This window comes from Atractosteus spatula, chromosome 4, assembly GCF_055471065.1.
Source record: "Atractosteus spatula isolate fAtrSpa1 chromosome 4, fAtrSpa1.hap1, whole genome shotgun sequence".
NCBI lineage: Eukaryota > Metazoa > Chordata > Actinopteri > Semionotiformes > Lepisosteidae > Atractosteus > Atractosteus spatula.
In genome coordinates, this window is record NC_142709.1 from 33,390,255 (window position 1) to 33,409,027 (window position 18,773).

The 18,773-nt window shown below is 42.5% G+C and overlaps 1 protein-coding gene across 2 annotated transcripts in view; it reads right to left on the reverse strand.

Annotated features, from left to right (window-relative positions):
* Window positions 1–18,773, reverse strand: part of cracdla (cracd like a) — a 54,658-nt gene that overhangs the window by 32,418 nt on the left and 3,467 nt on the right. The window contains exon 2 of one of the 2 annotated variants that reach the window (XM_088914938.1): window positions 3,769–3,863. The gene's annotated coding sequence lies outside the window, so the exon portion shown is untranslated. Of the gene's footprint in view, window positions 1–3,768; window positions 3,864–18,773 lie in introns of those variants that run through there. The other variant, XM_088914939.1, reaches the window with a different exon arrangement.

The following is an 18,773-nucleotide window of genomic DNA, read 5'->3' on the forward strand; positions in this document are numbered from 1 at the left end:
CCTTACTTTACCTTCCTTACAAAGCACTTTGCTCTGTGATATTGACTTTGGCTATGACATCAAATATGGTTGCTTAGTGAGCCTAAGACACCTAGGGCACAGCTATGACGCTTTATTATCTGGCTTCGTTTATTTCTCTGAGCTCTTTCAAGCAGAATGAACATCTGTGCTCATCAGGCTGCTGTAATTACAAGACCTCTCACCTGAGACGATCTGACAGGGATTTGCCTGTAAGTACAGCAAAACAATGAATCATCTACCTGCCATTGCTTACATGGTGCTGAAGTCAAACATGAGCTGTTAATGCTAACGAGCTCTGAGAACCTCATCACGTCCCACACAGGTAACTGTACATGGCTAAATCTGCATAGCTTTCACTGCCCACTGAAGTTCACGGAAGTAAACTTGACATCACCTGTGCTTTCAATTAAGAGCACTACTGTTCTCGGGGCAATAAAGAAAGAACAGACTATGACATAACTGTCGAACAGAGACCAAAGATTAACGCATTTAATCATTGAGAAAACATGTATTAATTCTGAAACATTTAAATATTGTCCTTGCCTCAGCGCATAGATTGACAATTGAATGATTTTCTCAAGCTGTTGCATGAATCCAATTTCTCCACTAGTTTCCCTCTCACATCTGCTTCCATACCCTAGATCCCTCCTACCGCTGTGTCAGCCCCTGTGCTCCTGCCTCTCCTCGGTCTCCCTGCACCCTTGCTCGCCCTCTCCTCCTCCTCTTCAGACACTCTTCTCCTCAGAGGTGGCAGCAGCTACCCCAGAAACCAGAACTTCTCAGTCTCAGACCAAACTTCAGCGGCTGGTCAGGCCCCACCTGTTCTCTCAGCTCTCAGCCGGCTCCTTCAGTAACTGCACTTCCAGCATCATTGTCCCTGCAGTATTTTAACTTTACTTATGAACTACCCTACTCCTTCTTCTCTACAGTCTCTTACCTCACCCTGCACCCCCTCTTATGTCACCCTGCACCCCCTCTTCAGCCAGACTGCCTCGGGGAAGGAGTGGACTAACCCAGAAATCAGACCTGCCTGGTCCCTGACCCCACTGCACCCGTGACCTTTCAGCTCTCAACAGCATCCTTTTGCTACTGCCAATTTAAATTGCACAAATTCTTTTAAGTTTGAATCTGGTACTGTAATTTGCTAATTACTCACTGTAAATGTGAAACACATGCCAGTACTGTGTCATGACTGCCTGTATCTGCACCGTCCGTACACAACTGACATTGTGTGACTTTTCACTTTCCATTGTTTTGTACAGCACTTGTTACACTTCCAGTTTTAGCCTGTGAGCCTTGCTGTCATTTTATTAATTTAATTGTGTTTTTTTGTTTACTTTGAACGCAGTTACCACCTTGTAGCCCAATCTTGTCTGATCTCAGAAGCTCGGCAAGGCTGGTCCAGACAATGCTGTGATGGAAGATAGGATTTGAAAAACCAGCTTACTGCTGTAAATTGTGTTGGTTGACCAGTAGGGGACGGTCTTCTACGTGGACTACAATTTTAATCCAATGCCTCACTGTGGCGACCAAACACACTACTGTAGGAGGTGCTGTCTTTTGAATGAGGCCTGAAAAGCTGAGGTCCTGACTACTTGATTATTAAAGATCACATTTCACTGTCCGAAGGGGTGTTAATCCTGGTGTCACGAAGCGTTTCTTCAAGGACCCTATGCAGACAGCACAATCTGGAGAGAAGTGAGGAAAACACGAGGACAAAAGCATGCAAAGGGGCCGGAAGGAAAACAGGGGGCGTGTTCTAGGTGTGCTGGTGTTGGGGGGGGGGGGGTGTCCGAGGCAAACAGTCCAAAGGGTGTCCACAGAGAAATCCTTGGCGAAGCAAATGTCCAGAGCCGGGTGGTCCATCCAAGACAAAGACGAACAGAGTTAAAAGCCGGAGCGGGATCTGGCGAAGGGTCGGGGGAATAAAAGGGGGTAACAGGGCCAGGCGCTCCCAGTCCTGGACCCAGAAGGTCAGGACACCGTTGTGAAGCCTGTGCCGTCGAGTCGCTCCTGGACTCGCGGGTAGGCGGGCTTCTGGGCGTCCATCTTCCAAAGCTGAGCCCAGATAGGCAGAAACGTCTGGCTTATATAGGACAGGGGGCAGGAACTGGAGGCAGGTGCAGGAGATGAGTACAAAACAAGGAAGAGCTGGAGCGTCATTAAGAGGAGGGGTTTACGAGTGTGACACCTGGGAGTAGGGGTATCCTGGCTAAATTGCCCTCTGGGCTTGCACAATCTGGCCCCCTTCTTAATTTCTCCTTTAATTCAATTCTTGAAGTCAATTCTAACTTCTCAACCTGGCTGCTGATACAGAATGACTACCCAGATGGGTTCTTCACATCAGTTCTGGTTGAAGTAAGCTCCTTTCTATATGTAAAAGTTCTTTGGTATCCTTCAAAGCACAGAGGTGTTATACAAAATCAAGCAATTATTATTATTATCATCATTTCAGAATTCTAAGTCATCATAAACAAACACTAGGATAACCTCAGTAGTTGATTATACATCTCCCAGGTGTTACATATCCCTGCTATTGTACCAATGTAACACAAAAGCAGACATGCAATCATTTACTATGCCATGCATGTGAGCTATAATTACACATTTTTACTCTGAAGGTGCATTGTGCTCATATATATTTGATCCTATGTTTACTCAGTGTGTTTCCCAGTGGGAACAAAAGTATATGATCCACAGCAGCGCGGTTTAAATCTGTGACTGAAACTCGAGAATCAGTTTCAGAGCTCAGGATCACCAAGCCACCAACTCTGCCTGTCCGCCCCCTTCCCATAGGGTAGGTGCTGTCAGGGGGCAAGAGGCGTCTCCCGTATTCTGAGGAACACGTTCTGAGAATCACCAGTGGAAACCTTACCCTGGGCCACTCTTTGAAGCTGCTCAGCTTTATCAAGTCTAACCCACGTGGGGTGAGGGACCAGACCCCAAACAATTCAGCAAATGTCCCAAAAAGATGTGTAGTGAGTAATGTGTTCCCCTCCAAAAATAAACTGATTCTGTCTTTCCCCAATAACCTGTCTATCCCCATTTATCTGCAAGATAATAACGCATAATTTACAGTATTTTAAGGTGTAAGAGGGCAGTAGGTTCAGATAAGAATCTCCATTTTGCCTGAACCTACTGTCCTGTTACAAAGCATATGTTATAGAACACAACCTTTAATCCATAATGCTTGTGGGTCTAGCTGGTGGTAGAACCACATTTCTGTTCCTTAAACTTGTTTGAAACAGACTCATCTTCGTTTTGAAAACTGCCTTGTAATAATAAACCACAAAACAGGCAAAGAGAGCTTTTCCACCTGGCACCAGAAAGTGGATCCGTAAATGTGCAAATTCCTGTCACTTCAAGAGACTTGATTTCAAAGGTGAACTGGAACACTGAAATTCCTAAACCAAACCAACAGCACACAAAAAAAAGAAAAATAATCCTCATTCTTAATAATGCTGTATATGGATCATTTTCCACTGAGCAAATCCTAGAGCAGATTAACCAGAAAGTCCAAAGGTTACCTCTGTCAGAAAAAAAATGAGAAAAAAAGCTCTCAGCTGTATTTATGCTACAGCAAACCCAAGGCATTTAATTAGAAAAGAGAACATTGACAGGATTAAACTCAGCTATCTCGGGCTATAGGTACGCGTTTGTCTTGTTCCTTTCTCAGCAAAATAAGTTCCGTTGCAACTCGGACCACTGAGTCCTTAGCACCTTGGTCCGAGCTGCGAGCTCTCTTACCCGTCACAGGCGCCCTGTGGTTAGTTTCCCAGCCCTCTCCCTGTCCACAGAGGGATGCCCTGTCACAGAGCAGGCACTTCAGTCCCTGTCTGCATCTGAAACGTGAGAGAGATCCCGGTCACTCAGTGGGCGCAGCGATCTGACCGGCCGTCCACTTGATTCCATCAGATTCCCGGCAGGGCCGTGCTGGGCTGGATAAGCTGCTTATGAATTCTGCACGGATTGGGACACCAGTGCTGGACAACAAGCAGCTCCGCGAGGAAGTGAATGATATTCGCTCTGCCTGGTGCAGCCAACCACATGGGCCAATATTTGCAGCTACATGATTCACCGTGGTGGGGGGGACAGGGAGAAACACCACTGCCCCTTTGTTGCTAGGACACCGGGAGTTTCTGACCTGAATTCTCCGCCACGTCTAGTGTTTCTCTAGAAAACCAGTTGTGCCGCCCATTCGGGCTCCTTTTCAACTGAATGTTTTTAACTGAACCAGGAGAAATGGATATAGTCAAAAGCTGTCACTGTAGTTCTGGTGCAGCAGGATAGGATTCACTGGATAAAAGGTAAAGTGCTTTTACTTATAAAGTTTCAAAAGTCATCACAGCACTTCTTAAATACTTTATTTTATTCCATATCCCTATTTTTACATACATTTTGTTATCTCTAGAGAGGTTATAAATGAGACCATTGGACATTAATAATAACTGATAAGACTTGTTGCCTTCTCTTGTGTATAATCTACAATTTGTTCTCAAACTTTTAAAGACTTTTTACTAACAACAGTATTGCCAGAATGCCTGATAATAGCATTCTCTAATAGCTTAGTTCACCAATGCAAAAACTGAAGAATTCTTATCCCTAAAATATCACAACAACCTATTTATCAACTTTGTTTTCAGGGACAAAATATTGCACAATTTCTGCATTTTTTACAACCAGTATTGAGGCAAAATACTTGTTATTAAATATAAACAAAATGCAAATCAAACAATATTTGTCTTTGCATATTCAGTTTGTGCAACTGAATAATATATCCTTATCCAAATCCAATGTGAAATTAAATAAAACCTAAAACATAATTTAAATTATATTGCATATTAAACTGCAACTACTGTTAAATTAAAGACCTACATGCTCTTCAAAACCAAAACACACATTCTATTGAGTTAAATACTATGATTCTAATGCACTACAGCACAAATCTATAAAAGTGAAGAATACCAGTTGTTCCTCATTAGGCTGCAGTAATATTAAAACAATCGTTAAACAAAATCAAATCCATTTTTCTCCAACAAACTTAAACAGCTTTATGTGACTTTTAACCTTCTGTGGGAACTCTAATGTGGACATGCAAATCTCTGTTATTGCTGTACACAAATATAAAAAGAAGCATGCAATAATGGTGTACAGACTGATATGTTTCAAAATACCTCAGGTTCTCACAGTAAAATTGTGTTCACAGTGCTGTCTTGGCGATACTGCTAGAAATCAATGTAGATATTTTGTTCAGCTGACTGCTTCTCAGTTTCTCAGAAAGTTTTGATAGTTCAATAAAACTCCAGGAGAAGGAAATGTATCCATTGTAAACAACTCTCTGGATATATGAACATAAGCACTGGGGGGTGTCATGAAGCTGACACAAGTAGGAGCAGGGTGAGGACAGGACTGTGGATATGTTCAACTAATGTAGCAATACATACACTGGAGTCGTACATGACCATTTAAATAGGAACACAATGCAACAATGGAAACAACTCAACAGAATCTACTCTAAAAAGTTCTACATGTCTTGGTTAAGAGTTACATGCAATTTACAGTAAATTATACTTCCAGAACCAGGTACAGTATGGTAATCAATCCAGCTACAATGCCTTGTAGACGTTGCTGTTTCTGCCTCACAAGTAACAGACAGGGCTTAAAAGACTACCCGTATGATTGCCAGGACCAAAGATTGTATACGGTTTGTATACGGTTTTAAATGAGTTGATCATAGTTTACAAACAACAACAAAATGAACCAGTATACTCATGTGGAAACAACATGAAAGTATAGGTGGAGCGGTGGCACTGTGGCTAAGCATCTGTGCCTGTAGCTGGAAGGTTGCCAGTTCAAATCCTGCAGCTGGCAGAGGAATCCTACTCTGTTGGGCCCCTGAGCAAGGCCCTTAACCCCAGCTGCTCCAGGGGTGCTGTACAATGGCTGACCCTGCGCTCTGACCCCAAGCTTCTCTCCCTGCCTGTGTGTCTCATGGAGAGCAAGCTGGGGTATGTGAAAAGGCAAATTCCTAATGCAAGAAATTGTATATGACCAATAAAGTGATCTTATCTTTAAAAATGAGAACAAGAAGCAGTTCTCTATACAGAGGGTTGTGTGGGTGTGAAAAAAGCTACCCAGCCATGTTGTTGAAGCTGGGCTTCTTTCAAGTAATGCTTTAATGAGATCCTCAGATCAATGATAGTAACTACTAACTTCCATAAGCAATAGATAGGCCAAATGGCCTCTTGTCATTTATAACTTTTCTTAAGAGCCAGAATGTAATCAGGAGAGTCAACTCAACTCCAGTGTTTAAGCTCCCTTTAGAAAAGAACTCTGAGCCCTATAAGGAGAAAAACAATCTTTAACTCAGGCTATCCTAGATGGTGTAAGAAACGGAGAAGAAAGTATGGTAAAGCTCCATGTTAATTTGGCTTGTCATGTTAGTTGGTCATGTCTTTCTTTGGTTTGCTTCGCAGTTTATTGTGCCCTTGAAGTTTATCATTTCAACCTTTCTCCTTATTGTGGCTTCCCATGGTATAGCTCCGTTAACGTTTGTAAAGGAAAGACACGCACCTCATGCTACTGTTGATGTAAGATGACTACTTCCAGAATTGGGTAGGAGTATGAAAATAAATAGGCCACCTCTCAAGACATTCGCTGGTTGACAATCTTTTTGTGTCCCTCTCCCTCTGAAGACATTTTTAGTATACACTCTAAATGTGCCCTGCTACCCTGGGGGGGTTACACTGAATGCCAGGACTGTCAGGCTCAGACTGGGAGTCCCACTGATGAATAGTAACCAGGAGACACGGCTCCTCTCTCCACAGGCCATTGTTGAGCTGGGAATTGGAAAGAAAAGGTTCCCTCTGTGCCTGTGGAACAGGACCCTGAACAGCAGCCAGCAGTACCAAAGACATCCTGAAAGGGCTTTAGTGTTCCGCAGTCTGATTCACAAAGTCTGCCCCTTGGGGTGAAAACCATACAGTTTTATTCTAACGGGAAGGGGGAAATATAGCTTGCTTATACATCCATACCCATCTTCAATTAAGTCCTTAGGATCAAAGTGCCCAGAGCTCAGCAGAATTTAACAGCCGCTTCTATAAAGGTTAGTAGTATTTACATTAGATAACAGGACTCTTCTGCTCTTTCAAAGCAGGAAATGAATCAATTCAGCTAGGTTGCCAGCAGGACAATGTCATGAACAGGAATAAGGCATCGATCTATTTTCAGGAATACAAATTTGTGGGCTTTCTTGTTTTGCATACTTGCCATTTAAACCAGTAATCCTCCTGGAATAACACCTGATGTCACTGCTTGAAACACAGCACAGATCATGTGATCATGGCGTGTTGAGTAGGGACATGTCTGTCCCTCACTGAGTATGGGTTACAATTTAGAGCTACAAAATCGGAAGCCGATTGATCTGTCCAGTCATTCTGACTGCACAGCCATGAAGGAAGATGGCTTAACTTCCTGCAGGTCTCCTTCTAAGTCTTGGAATGCCTTTGTGAAACCCAGCAGTTTAAAGAGAGCAAAACCATTCACCTATTCTAGAATTATATCAGGGGAAAATATCAGTGGCTGTTCTTCATTTAAGCAGTTCACTGTTAAATAGGGCCCAACCACAGTGACAGAACCAGACAACCTACAAAGATGTGTGAGAGTCTTTTTTGGCTTTTGGGAGAGAAAGGTGACACATCAATCTGTCCAGAGCTTAGAAAACAGGGTTCTGTTGTCTCAGTTATTCTTTAGATAAAAATACACAGAGGAGGATCCTTAGCAGTTGTCTTTCCATTAATTATTGACCAGGGCTGAGGAAGGTGATATCACATTGGGAAATCCTCTATGTCAAATGTCTCTGCTAGTTAGTCCTAGACATCCATTCCTAAACATCACAAGGAAAACACATCAAAACAGCTTAGGCCTCCTGGACCCATTATCAGTGGCTTACAGTGTTCAAGGGCAGTGTCAAGCCATGTCTTTTGTCTTTACTTGCTGTTGTTGCTCACACAGGACTATTAAAACTGATACTCTCCCTCTGTCATTTTACGTCGCCAAATTATTCCAAATTATTTAACAAGTATCACAACACTTCTTTCAACAAAGAACCCCCTACTCCTGGAATCAGAAAACTGAACACAACAGAAATAATTTGTTTTGTGGGAATTCCTGTTACATCCCCTGTACTATCCAGATTGGACTCACATCTAGATTTTCAGAGTCCCCCGTGTCTTTAGGAGGAAATCCTGTTGAATTTTTCTCAGACAAATCGTGTTGCTATTCTGCATTATAAGTAAGCAGTAACAGTAATATTTCAAGCAGGGAGGACAGCAATTGTGATTTTCTCTCTTGGAAGGCACCTGTCTGAATATGCCCAGGAAACACATTACTGTGGTGTCCCTAGAAAAGTACAGCAAAGGTAGCATTTATTGACTGATGCAGAAGTGAAACTGAGCCTCACGGTTCACTAGCATTCCTGCATCCACTAGGTAATCCACTAGGTAATCCAGCGCATCGGCACAAACAGAATAAACAGCATTCTCCATTCTCCAGATTTTATATGAATGTGAGTTTGTAATTAAATTAGGCCAGTGGCAAGATCCTGTGGCTTCTTTGATAAGAGTAATTGTATCTCACAGAAATTCAATGAACAGCAAGAGCCATGAAGTCATTGGAACATCCACAGGAAAGTCAGAGGAGGACTAACGAGGCTCTTTCTTCTCAAATGAAATTCTACAGTTAAGGAAATGATATGAATTACAACGATTATGTTGTAAAATTTAATTTGTCTCTTGGAGCTGTTAATCCCCTTAATGATTGAACACTAACGTGGTGGTGCCTTCGACCCAAGAAGAAAATGTCTATAAACATCAACTGAGGGCAAGAAAAGATAGATTATCTTTCTCAAGAAGTCCTTTCAGAACTTTACACAAATGATTTTCAATTAGTAATTTCAGCTTTTGAAATAGTCTATTTCATAGACATTGAAAATTGGTTTTATATTGTTTAAAGTACAGAAATGGGTAACTGAAGTGGATTAAACTAGGACAGGCACACAGATGCTGTCCCAGCTACAGGGCAGACACACAGATGCTGTCCCAGCTACAGGGCAGACACACAGATATTATCCCACCTATAAGAGAGATGCACAGATTTGGTGCTAACTATAGGACAGACACACGGACATTCTTCCAGCTGCAGGATGGGCCCATTGACCTTGCTGATAACACAGATGCCCTGACAGTGACATGGGACAGGCTGAAAATGACCAGGACTTCTCCAGCCCAGGCTCATAAGGGATCCAATGACATTTAACCAAGTAACTCACTAAAATGGTGCCCTGGCCCCTCTTGGGTGATCCCATGAGTAGTTCTCTTTGACACAGCAATGCTCCCTTCCCTCTCACAGCCTCAAGGGTTTTCAAAGAGAGTATGTCTCTCTTTGTACACTACAAGGCTTGCAGCAGGCCAGAAGAAAGACATGAAAATCAGTGATGTATTCCATTTGTGCAATATCATCCTCTTTGGTCAGACAACACAAACCTATCCCTGACTACCATTTGCATCACAGTTTTTTGTACTTTGCCTGTCTCGTAAAGTAGTTCATTTCTTCAACAGAAACACTGTTTAAATCTATGAAATGGTTAGAACATACAATGAATATTTGACACTTTCACATGAACCTAAAGAGAAATACACTTCTGGAATCCACAGTCTCTGTAGAGAATTACAGACAGCAGTAAGTATTAAACGTTACTGCTATTGTGTTTAGAACTGACAGGTCTGCTTTGGACCCAATGCCATGGGATATCATCCCAGCTGTAAGAGATGCGTTTCAACAGCTCAGAAATCAGAAAGATTAAGGCAGTGAGTGATATAAATTCTGGTCTTCTTCTGCTCCTAGAAAGACTCAGAATCCTGAGAAACTGTTGCTCTGAGACCAAATGACCTCAAAGCATATATTATAAGCTCTTTCAGCTCAGTAAGCACTTTCATATTCTGTCTTAAAACTCAGTTTAATGCTCATCTTTAATTCTGATTAATTTAGTGGACTCATGCATACATACCAGTCCCAACTGTTGTACTGTATCCTGATCATGCATCATGAAAGGCACTATACTACTTACTGTATGAATATATCTTAATGCTTGAAAACTGACTTTCTAAAACCACACTTTGCAAGTAGATGAGGGCTCTCTAAAATGTTCCCTGGAGAATTTCACAGCACCTGAACCCTGAACATACAGTACAACTAATCTTGCACAGAAGGGAGTTGAACCAAACTTTATTGCAATTCAGAGCTAGGAAACAAAATTGCAGGTGGAAGAGTCCAGAACATGGATAGAAAAAAAGAAAATGATGAAAAAAGAAAGCTTGTTATTGCACTTAAGTTGGGTAACTTCACTGTCAAACTTACAATTCCTAATATTCTTCTCCCTGAAAAACCATTAAACAAAGTGAATATAATGTTACCATGATCAGTGTTTAGCACACGTGCATCCTTTTAGCAATGGTTAAATATCTCTTGTGGCAGACAGCTGGTTACAGGACATCTCAGGTTACAAATTGTGTTCTGTTAATCCTAAAGCTACCAGAGACCCCTGAGCTTTCACTAAAGTGCATATTTCTTAGCTACACACCCTTCTAGATGGGTCAAATGCCTCTCGTTTGTAACTGTTCTAGTGTTTCTCTTACCTCTAGAAGAATTCTTCACCTCCTATCTGCTTCCTTGCTACTTCCTTGTACGCCTGAGAGTTACAAGCCTAAGCCTGCAGGAGCCCTCTACCTGTTGCTTGTCCTCTGTGGTGTTCGGGCTGCTTCATTTCCACACCACGTCCAGGCTTTCTCAGCCCCTGGGGCTCTGCCTCGCTGGAGTCTGAAGGCGCAGTATCCCTGACACTGACCTTTGGATGTTCACAATCTTGCCAGGAACAAGAACACACACACCCACCCTCTGCACGGTGCACCGCACATCGACAATACCAGCGGCTTCTTCCAGACTCCCGGGACTGCAGGAGGAGGGGGATTTTAAGAGAAAGCACAAAGTTCCTCAAGAGCGTCTAACAGAATTCTTGAAGTAAAACATATCCTTCTTCTAAGATCTCCACGTTTACTAAAATCAGCTTGCAAGATAAGGAGAGGCAATTAACAACAGCTGAGGCAGTGAGTGGTTTTACTTGAATAAAATGAATACATTTAAATTCATGCATCTCTGTTACTGAAATCCAGTGATAGCATGCTTCTTTGCTTATACACTATAAACAAATACAACACATACAACTCTACCATGTTCTGTTTGTGCCTGGTCAGTTTATTTGACATTTGCTAAAAAGCTTCAAAAACCTATTCAAAAACCCACGTCCCCTGACAAGGAACCCATGCTGAGAGTGGCATAATCATATTGAAAGGATCCAGTCTGAAGCAAAAAACTAGAAAATTAAATGTACCAACTTCAAGCAAAAACCGTATTTTTTAAATGGCACTTGGGCATGGCTTATCTCAGAAGCTTCCCCTCGTTGTTTGCAAAGACTTTTTTCATGGCTTTCAGTAGAAATTACAAGGAAAAAAGGCGTCACTTCAGGAAAGAGGGAAAATCTGAATGTTTAACAACACGCCCGTGCACGTGAGAAAATGCTGGTTCACGGGCGTAGCTCTTTCTTTACAAATGTTTCCTACTGTTAGTTCAAGGTCAGTCCTTCTAAGGCTACATTTAAAAAAAAGGCCTTTACAATGGAGGTTGGTCCTTTCAGTGGGTAGATAAAGGTTTTCATTCAAAGACAGGTAAGACTAAAATCAACAAGGAATAAAGTACATAAAAGCTCCTGATACCCAGGCAGACTCCAGAATAGTCTGTACCGGGTGAGGCTTGAGGCGGCCCAGGTGAGGCTGACTCACTGAACTGTACATAAACGCCAGTATAACAGCTTTCCAGATCCAGCTGTATTTCTAGGAGTTTAGATCAAAGTCCTCCTACACTGTCCTTGGAAGGGCTCCGTCCAACCTTAAATCCGCAACGTCTAAGGACCTAGAACAATTTAATAATAATAATAATAATAATTATTATTATTATTATTATTAACAATTTAACACTCAATTAAGGTGGTGGGTTTTTTAAATAATTATCATAATAAACTTTATTTGATATAGCACCTTTAAAAGTAGTATCTCAAAAGTAGCAGGTGTTATTAGATGAGCAAATTGCAGAGTAAGCAAGAAAACAGAGCAGACACAGACAATGATTAAATAATTTAGTGATTATTAAACACAACAAAAGCTGAAGGCCCTCTGGCCATCAAAGACAAAAATTTCCTTAATTCACTAAATTACTTAATTGATCAATAGTGTTCTTATTTATAAAAAAACAGATGAATTTGGATTACCTATAAGACCAGCTTTCTATGAACAGGCCCATAACTTAGAGACTATAAAAAATCTTTCCTTTTAAAAGAGACTAGTTCTTATTGAGTACTTCATTCTGATGTTTTTTTTTTACTATGCATAACCAGAGAGTTCTTGTAAGTGAGGAGAGGCCATTCAGAACATGCAGCTTATAAGGTTAGCTAGAAACACTGCCTCTGCAGGATCGATATTGGACAGCCCTGCTCCTGGGTTATATACCCAGACCCCTCACCAACACTCCATAGCACTGTCCTAATCAGGCACCTCAGGCATAGTTTCCAATAACAAAACTGCAAGGCAAGTCAGCCTTGTGCAATATATTTCCAGAGTAAACTGCACCAGCAGAGACATAAACAATATACAAGTTCAGAACAGAACCACTACGAGTGCTGTGTTGGCCAAGAAACCTGTGCTTGGAACTTCCATTGTGAGCACGGGAGCTGAGCTTTAATGCAGACTAATAAATATGAATGACTGTATTTCACAAATCGTATTGTGGCAGGTATTTTACCAAGCTCCCTGCAGTGGCAAGAAATGATGAATGGTTAGAATTTCATGGCGTACTCACAGCTAACAAGGTGTACAATAATCACATCTAATCAGATCTCATATTGAGGTTTGAGGATCATCTGCAAGGTTTCTGGTTGGCTTACCATTAATGGTAATATTAATGGTGACTGAAGTTTAACATAACGTCAAAGCAGGACACACTCATTTTGAGAAACTCCTACTAACATAAATAAGTGATTAGTGCTACTGGAGTGAAGGCATACAGACCCAGCATGTAACATGTCCCCTCTTGAGCTTTTGAGCATCAGTCTGCGACCAGTAGCTTGTTTTATAAGCCTTTCATTCATCCTCTTGTGACCCAACATACAACAGTCTATATAGTACATTAGGGATATTTCACTGTCTCTAACTGTAGGTTGGCTTTCACAGCCTTGCAGAGCAGCCACCTGGTGCCACACAGGAATTTTTCCTCACAGTTTTAGAGGGATTCTGCAGTCACAGTAAAGATACAAGCCACACCAGAGTTACTGTATAGCATACCTGGTTTCTGAAGTGTTAAGGTGATTAATGAGCAAGTGACTCCCTCCTGGACAGGACACCAGTCCATCACAGGGGTGACCCCTCCAGCACTGCTGGTGCTCACTCCCACAGGAAAGGACCTGAGGCTCAAACCCACAACCTTTCCATTACCAGAGACTTACACACTACTCTACACCTCTCCCGATACAGTCAACATTCATTAGATAAAATCAGTCCTTACTGCTCTGCAGGGACATTTTACACTGTGTGGCCTTTTCCCCCAACTTTCAGCTCTTTCTCAAGATGCTTCCTGAGGCCCTTATGTTGAAAAGTGGCTTTCCCCTGTCGTGTCGGGTAGAGAAAGCACTTGTTTTTCAGTCCACTCTCCGCCTGCTGTGAAAGTCAAACTATTTTTAGACAGTCAAGGTGGCCCCATTTCTTTCTCTCGCTGCTTCTCGGCTTTCAGCGCCTTCGACTTTCTTTCTCTTTGCAAATCTCTGTCTTGCCTGCCAGCAGTGGGTCATGGGATCAGACCCTAGCCGGGACACTCATATTGCACCATTCAGTGAGGTACGTTGCTGATGTAGCCCCAGTAGGCGTCCCAAGTGATACCTGTGATATCAAAACGTACCTCGTCCAGAAACAGTTTTTATCCCCACGAATAATGAATGTCATGAATAACTAACAGCCCAATGCAAACTAGCCGACAGACTGACTGACTACTATCCATGTGGGTAGCTGCGTCAGCATGCGTAGGCTGCAAAGGAACAAGTAATAGGTTTATTCCATGCTGAAAAAAAGAAGAAAGAGAACACAAAGTTTCGGCCGTGGAGCCTTCTTCAGGTGCCTTCTTGACACCTGAAGAAGGCTCCACGGCCGAAACGTTGTATTCTCTTTCTTCTTTTTTTCAGCATGGAATAAACCTATTACTTGTTCCTTTGCAGACTACTATCCATTACCACTAACTGTTGAATGTTGTGGGGGGTTTCTTTTGCACTGCATTCTGCACACTTGTTGTTTAAATTGTATATTGTTTTTTTATGCTGTATGTGGTATTGCATTGAGTACTGGATAATACTGTTATTGCTGTCTTCACCTATCTGAACACTAAGAGAACAGGAGTGAATAAGAATTCCCATGTACTTGTTACAGATGGCAAATAAACTTAACTTAGAACTTTCTGCTTCTAAAGTCCTGTTGTCCAACTGGATACCTGCCGGGTTGTCGCTGTAATTAAGAATGAGTTTAATCACAACCAGTGGTTCTCAGTCCTGGTCCTGGAGAGTCTGTTTCTGCTTCTCCTTGTTCCAGCTGGGCCTTGTCCCTCGTGCTAGCTGGCGCCTGGAACTGGTCTGCCTGCTAACTTTAATATATATATAACTTTTTGCTATACTTGGTCCTTGGTTCAAAAAATCCCCTAATTAAAGTGCATTATTTACAACAACTTCAGCAAAACCTTCATCAATTTGATAACTCAATTCTGACTAAACAGCTCTTAATAGATGATCAATCGGTGACGAACAGTCAGGTGGGAATGACACTGTATCCGACAGGTCCTACTGTGAGTCAGTGTTTTTCCTTCTGCTTAAGTCCAGGTGGTTATATTTCAGCAGACAGACCTGAATGCGGGCTGTCCTGAAGCTTATAATTAGCACAGTGTTCAATTCTCATTCAGCGTTTCAAGAGCTGAAAGACTATTTTAAAGGTCTTAAATAGAAAATAAATTAGCCTGTGCTTAAAGGCCCAGATGGAACAGAAACCAACAGACACTGGGGTCCTCCAGGATCAGGACAGAATTAAAAACTCTGTTAGCACCAGGATTATTATTCTTATGCCTTTTAGTTTTTCCTGGTGGTAGGGAACTGTTTAGAAATAGTATAAGGGGTTAAATGATGGACACCTGTCCATCACAGGGCACAAGACATGACTGCACCCTGGACAGGACACCAGTCCATCACAGGACACAAGACAGGACCTCACCCTGGACGGGACACCAGTCTATCACAGGACCTCACCCTGGACAGGAAACCAGTGCGCACACAGGGACAATGTAGAGACAAAAATTAACCTGACAGCATTTGTTTGGGTTGAGGATGAATCTGGAGCGTGTAGAGAAAATTCATGAGGGCACAAGGAGAACATACAGACTCCATCCAGACAGACACTCCAGGCCCAAAGTCAAACCCAGGACTCCAAATCTGTGAGTCTCCACACTGCTGTCCTGCTAAACTTTTTTTTACCAGAAAAAACACCCAGAGCACCGCAGCTGTATTTTTTTGTTATTTAAGTTAATTGCAATCATGAAATCTTTTGTACGTTTGTATCAGAGAGGGTTCAAGGAAAAGGGATCCCAAGGGCTCAATTTGAATCTGAAAGTCTCTGTGCAGAGCTCAGGATGAGTCATATAGCCTGTATATATATTCCCTGTATCTCCCAGTTGAGGTACAGGAGAAAATGAATCTTTGAGTCTCACTCTGAAGAGCGTAGTGGTCACTAGGGTACAGCTTGTACAGTATCCCAGGATGCCAGTGTGACTCAGTGTTATCAATAAGCACTTCACAATTACTGTGGCTGCCTTTAGAGCTATTTACAACATAAGATCTGTTACAAACGAGAGGAGGCCATTTGGCCATCTGCACCGTTCGAAGGTTAGCAGCTAATTGATCAGAGAATCTCAGCTGTATCTTCAAAGCCCTGACATAAGAAATGGATAAAAACATACAAAATTGTCGGGAGATAAATACTGTATATATAGAAATCTTTGATATTGATGCCCTGTCCAGGGTGTAGTCCAGGCATGTGCCCTGTCAATGCCAAAACTGACACTTTGACAGTTTAAAAAAGGAAAATGAAAACATTTCCTAACTCCGACGGAAATATGAAGTGCTAATATGAAGTGGTAAATGATCTGACTTTCTTTACGGCAAAATGTCCTCCTGGACTGGGTTGTTTTTTGTACGGGCTAGTGGCACTTGCGCTTCTGCTCGACTGGCTGTTCCCAGAATTACTGTGGGCGTTCATGGAAAGACAAGAATTTCGGCACCCGTAATTCTTTCAGATTTTTCGCAGGAGAGATTGATCTTGTCATGTACATGTTTCCTGAGAGCCCGTGTTTACCTCTGCTTCTCCTGCTTGGTGCCTGCCTCTCACTGGGCCGTCTGTTTCCCCTGGGGCAGCATGTCAAGCTGAACAACAGCCTGTTCCAATTAAAAAAGGGGGACAGGTAATCGCTAGTTCCAAAATTAAAGAAAACACCTGAGCAGTGAGAGAGAGAGCCCCAGTTCTAATGGAAACTTGGATTGTATGTGGACACAAACAGCATTATATAAAAGCTGATAACGTAACCCACATTAGATTTTAAAAAATGCAGATTCATTAGAAGCCAATGAGACAAATATAAATGCAATGCAGAAGATCACGATTTTCTGTGATCAGTCTAGTTCAGGATCATCCCTGGCCTGCACTGAGATCTTCCTGTGCTGTTAAGAGGCTCTGCTCATCCCAGAGTGGTATTGCGCTGCACAGACTACATGGCATTTCCCATAATCAGCCTCACTGTAGAGTAGAGGACACAAGACAGTACTTAGAAGTGGAAGGATGCAGGTTTAAATCCTATGTGGGACTCTGTTGCTGTACCTCTCAGCACAGATTGTCATTGGGATTGGAGAAGTCCTCTAATAAAGGACCCACTTGTACAAAAGTGGAAAATTGGCCCTGCTGTGAGTGTGTGCGTGTGTGGGTGTGTGCCCTGCAATAGACTTGTCCTGTCAAGAGTGTATCCTGCATTGCGCCCATTGCTTTCTGGGATAGACTCCAATTTGCCCATGACCCTGAAATGGAAGAAGGGGTTAGAAAATGGATGGGTGGATGGTGTCCAATGTAAGAAGTTATTCAGCCTCTCGGGCTCATTTGGCTTCTCCATACTTATGATTGCACTGGTTCAACAGCCTGGCTGGGCAACTTGTTCCTTACTCCAACAACCCTTTGTGTAAAGAAGTGTCTCCTGCTCCCAGTTTTAGATTCGCTTCCTCTTAATTTCCACTCATGCCCCCGGGGTTTTTATTCTGAAAAAGTCAAGGCCTTTGAGGATTTTGAATTCGTGAGTCAGGTTCCCTTGTCTTCAGCTGAACGATTTGATTCTGAGGTGCTCCCGTTCTTGTACAGTATGTTCTGTCTAAGCCCCTGGAGACACAGAGCCTGCATTTTCAGGCAAGCAATCTACAGCCTGTTGCCTGCCACGTTCTTAAAGGCCTCTTAGATGTCTGTTTTCATTCTAGCTCCCTACACAAGATAGGAATGTTAAGATCATCTTTTAAATGTAACTGTTGTACGCTTGAAACGTACAGTCAACAACCAACCCAACTGCTGCATCACTGCCCTCTGACACATGATACATTCTCATACAGAATACTGTTAAACAAATTACTGCTATCATTAAACAGATCACGTTAGGCTTTTTGGATGTCCCCTTGTTTTGATGACGTTATCACAGGTCTGTGCTATACATAAGAGTATCCCTTTGTAGCTGAGACTGCTTTACATATGTATTTTAAGACTGCTTGTGCACATGAATTTTATTCAAATTATGAATTACAAATAGTGATAAGGTTGGAGAGACAAACTTTAACTTGAGAATGTGAAACTTGAGAACTGCTCAATAGATTTACTAAGTAATGGGGTTCATAGCACCAGCTAAATAAAGCTATGAATTCCACCTGAAACTAGGTTGGTCTCATATTAAATGAATGTTCCCTTTCTGATCATCTTCTTGGCTTTGGGACTTGGGCCAGGATTCTTTGAGGCTCCTCTCCTGAGGTTTCTGTCAGAGGTTAGTCTGCTGGTAATGAACTCCAACACCGTCCCAAACATATGATGAAGAGCAAAGTCCATCACCATACATAAACCTGGAAAAGACCTCCAATGTCCCCGATGTCAGTCTCCAACAAAATCCACATTTTTCAGCACTTAACACCAGTTGTATCACAGGAGCCGGTCCTGACTCCTTTGTAGTGCGTATTTTGGACCCTATGCAGACGATATAATCCAGATGTGACTGGAAAAAGACTTCTAGGGAAACACAGCAGAAGCAGGATGGGATAACAGATAGGGGGGCGTGACGGCTGTGATCTGGTGCTCAGGGGGCATGGCACAGGCGAACGAGTCCTAAGGTAGTCCAAAGGGGAAACTGGGACACAGTCCAGGGTCCAGGAGCCGGGAGATCCAATCCAAGATAGACAAGATTAAAACCGGAACGGGATCCGGAACAGGAACAGGGACAGGGAACCGGGAGGCTAAAAATAGTAACGAGGCCAGGCGCTCCGAGCC